Source organism: Marmota flaviventris, chromosome 6 (genome assembly GCF_047511675.1).
Source record: "Marmota flaviventris isolate mMarFla1 chromosome 6, mMarFla1.hap1, whole genome shotgun sequence".
In the NCBI taxonomy this organism is placed as follows: domain Eukaryota; kingdom Metazoa; phylum Chordata; class Mammalia; order Rodentia; family Sciuridae; genus Marmota; species Marmota flaviventris.
Genome location: NC_092503.1, coordinates 52,817,806 through 52,821,930, shown reverse-complemented (window position 1 = coordinate 52,821,930; position 4,125 = coordinate 52,817,806).

The window sequence follows — 4,125 nt, the reverse complement described above, 5'->3', positions numbered from 1 at the left end:
GTTTGAGCAACTGCTATGTAATGAGATGATTGCTGTGTGAAGGGGAGACCATCAAGAGGCAAAGTGGAGGCAGAGAGGTCAGCCAGGGAGCTTCAGTTGAGGACATTTGGGTTTTAGTTTTTTGGTTTTGTTTTGTTTATAGGAAGGAAGCAGATTTTGTTTTGAAAAGGAACAACTTGTTTTAGTCACATTAGCTTCTATATGCTCATTTGGCATTTGAGTAGTCAGGTAGGCAAGTATTCCAAAAGCTTGGACTAGATGAGGTAGGTCATCTAGGGAGAAAGTGTACATTGAGAAGAGCACAGAGGTGAAGCCAAGAGCACTGCAGCACGGAGAAGGAAATCCAGGTATAGAAAGAAACCCAAAAAGGGAAAAGTGTCACAAGAACCTGGAGAATTATTTCAGGAAAGAAGATGTAGGGCTGGGGGTACAGCTCAGTGGTAGAGTACTGGAAAGGGCATTCTCAGTAGTAGAGCCTGGTATTTGTGAGACCCTGATTCCACCTCCACCTGGTCTCCCCACACACAAAAGGAAAGTACAAGTTTTTTTTTGTTTTGTTTTTTGGTTCTTTTTTTTTTTTTTTTTTTTGGTACAGGGGATTGAACCACCAGAGGTACTTAACCACTGAGCCACATCCCCAGCCCTTTTTATGTTTTATTTTGAGACAGGATCTCACTAAATTGCTTAGGGCCTCACTAAATTGCTGAGGCTGGCTTTGAACTCTCAATCCTCCTGCCTCACCCTCCCAGGCACTAGGATTACAGGAGTGAGCCACCATGCTTGGCTAAGTACAGGTAATTGTACAACAAGCTATTGAAAGATTGAATATACTCAAGCTGAAGCTGGAGGATCAGGCCAGCCCTGAACAACTTAGCAGACCCTGTCTCAAAATAAAATTTTAAAAAAAGCTGGGTGTGGTGGCACATACCTGTAATCCCAGTGACTCAGGAGGCTAAGACAGGATAAACAAAGTTCAAGGCCAGTCTCAGTAATTTAGTAAAACCCTGAGCAATTAAGTGAAACTCTCTGTCTCTAACAAAATATTAAAAAGGGCTGGGGGGGCTGGGGTTGTGGCTCTGCAGTAGAACACTTGCATAGCATGTGTGAGGCACTGGATTTGATTCTCAGCACCAAATTTAAATAAATAAAATAAAGATCCATTGACATCTTAAAAAAAAAAAAAAAAGGCTGGGGATGTGGCTCGGTGGATCAGTACCCCTGGGTTTAATCCCTGGTACCAAAGGGGAAAAAAAAAATTTTTTTTTTTTTTTAAAGAGCTGGGGCCAGGTGTGATGACAAGTTCACAAACCACCTCAGCAACTTAGCAAAGCCCTAAGTAACTTAGTGAGACCCTGTATCAAAAGAAAAAATGAAAAAAGGGCTCAGGATGTAGCTCAGTGGTAAACTATTCCTGGGTTCAATCCTCTAGTACCCACCCTGCCAAAGAAAAAAGAGCTGGGGATGTAGCTCAGTCTTCAAGTGCCTGCCTAGCTTGGATGAGACCCTTTGTTCAATACCCAGTACCATAGGAGCACACACAAAAAGACTGAATAAATGACAATTGAGACCAACCATTGAACCACTGGGTTTAGCAAGATGTGGACCCTGAGAAGTGGCTTTTTGGTCAAGTCCTAGAGATAAAATTCTATTTGGAGGATTTGAAGAAGCAATGAGGTAGAAATTGCAAGTGTGGACTTGTCTTTTATATCTTTCAAGGAGTTTTACTGTTAAGGGGAGCAGAGAAATTGGGTTACAACTCAAGAGAAGAGTGGAGTCAGGTAAGGAGTTTCTAAAGTTGAGTTGGAATAAAGCTGGGGATGTGGCTCAGTCATAAAGTGTGTACTCAGCATGTTGGAGGTCCTGGGTTCAATTCCTAGCAAGCGCGTGTGCATGCACACACACACACACACACACAAGGTTGAGATTCTATTAGGAATGATTACTAAAAAGAGTATGGGGAATGGTGTCTTAAGAAGACCTGCAAGGTCAAATGCTGCTCAATAAGTTTTTTTTTTTTTTTTTTTAATGAGGGAAAAAGGACACTCTAATGGGAAGAGGTTGATGAGAAAGGAAATGATAAATATGTTTTAGACATGTTGAATTCAGTGAAATATTTAAGTTAAGATTAACTAACTTAATAATAAGTACAAGAGCTGGGCATGGTTGGCATGCCAGTAATCCCAGCAACTCAGGAGGCTGAGACAGGAGGATTACCAAGTTCAACACCAGCCTCAGCAATTTAGGGAGGCCCTAAGCAATTTAGCAAGACTCTGTATCAAAATAAAAAATTAAAAGGGCTGTAGATGTACTTCAATGGTAAGGCACCCCTGGGTTCAATCCCCAGTACCAAAGGAAAAAAAAAGTACAAAGGATTTTGAGCTTCAAGACAATAATGATGCCTAAGAAAAATTATATATTTTACAAATGATCAATCCAATTCATAGACACTATTTTAAATTATCCTATATCAAATTAACAAGGATTTACCTTGCCAAGATTCTTGGCACTTTTATATTGACTTAAATTGCATTGGGAAAAGCATAATAGTAATTGAAAAGCAACTAATTATAAGCAATTATAAGCCAAATTATGTTTATACCACAATTAGTGTTTGAGGTGGTTTAGTAGGCAGATTCTTCATTTCAATAAGCAACCATCAAATAATTGAATAGCTTGTAAAATAGAAATACTCCTTTTATCTTTATTCCAAGCTTAACAATTACATCCTCTTTTAATTAATATTATAATAAAATAAGTAGCATTTTATTATCTTTTGTTCCAATCCCCAATTTGAGTTGGATGCTTTTAAAAACATGGCACAAGTTTCATGGTGACTGGTCTTGTTCTTGTAAGACAAGTACCATCTTGCAGGGTATCTACAGTAGGAACTCCCACCATGCCATTTTCAGTGGATTTTTCATGCTGATATTATCTTATTTCACTTTGAGGAAAGTTTTTCATTATGAATAATAGGAGTAAGTTACTTTGTCTTGTGACAATGGTAGTTTTTATGTCAAGGTGGTTTTTACTCCAGTATTTCCAAGTCATAAATAACTTCGTTACAATTTTGCCACCTCGGGTTAAACGTAAGTATACTTCATACTACTTTTAAAATATAAAGTAGACTTTACAACTACTTTATACTTTACATTGATTAGTGATATATTAGAGAAATGGTTCTTTAAATTGCCTCAAGTGATAGCTCTGGAGTCTGTTACATCAATAATTGCGCCGCAAATTTGGGGGATTGGGAGGACACCCTTTCAATCAGTTCATCAGTTTAAAAAACATATTATCAAATAGCCTCAGATTATATTTAACAAACCTAGTTTCTATAAGTAGTTTTGCTGAATAAATTCCCGACCAGTTCAAGGGTGGCTGTTGCGTTCGGCCAACTCCAAGGCTCGCCTAGTCACATGGTGAGAGATAGGTACAGGAGCCCTCCAAGGCTGGACGCCACGTTGCTTTTTCCCCTTTTGAAAAGGAGACAACGCTTCTGGCTATTGTGTAAACGGGTCGAGAATTACATTCATTTGCACGTCAGATAACGCGGGAGCTGAATAAAAGCGCCTTCTAATTCGACCCCTGGCACCTTCTGTGTCACGGACAAATGCTGACTTTTAATGCTTGATTGCGTTCGCCTCAAGGAAACACACTTTAAAAGAACGGCCAAGTACCTCAGCAGTCGCGGCAAACTGCACAGAATCAAAACCACCAGCCAACCTAGCACAGGCCACCACCCCAGTCAAACCCGCCAACACCCCTAAGGACGCCCCCATGTTCTCTGCTAACAAGTTGTATGCAGGGCTGGACAGCCTTTCCTCACTCCGTTCCCGCTCTCCCCACCCACTCTGAATTCAACCCCAGTTCCAGGTCCCCGTCGGACAACGCCGCGGAGGATCCGGCTCAGGGGACTGTGATAGTTCCATCTGCAGCACAGCTGGTAGTTCCCAGCGCTCCCTATCGGCCCAACGCCAGCCAGCCGCGGCTCAGCCACTAATGAGTGACAGCGAGCTGCTCCTATGAGTCGTGGGGGGCGGGACTATGCGTCATTTCCTGGCCTTTCGGAGACCCGCCGTATATAAGGTCTGCACTCACGCAGCGCTCTCGCTTACACAGTATGGC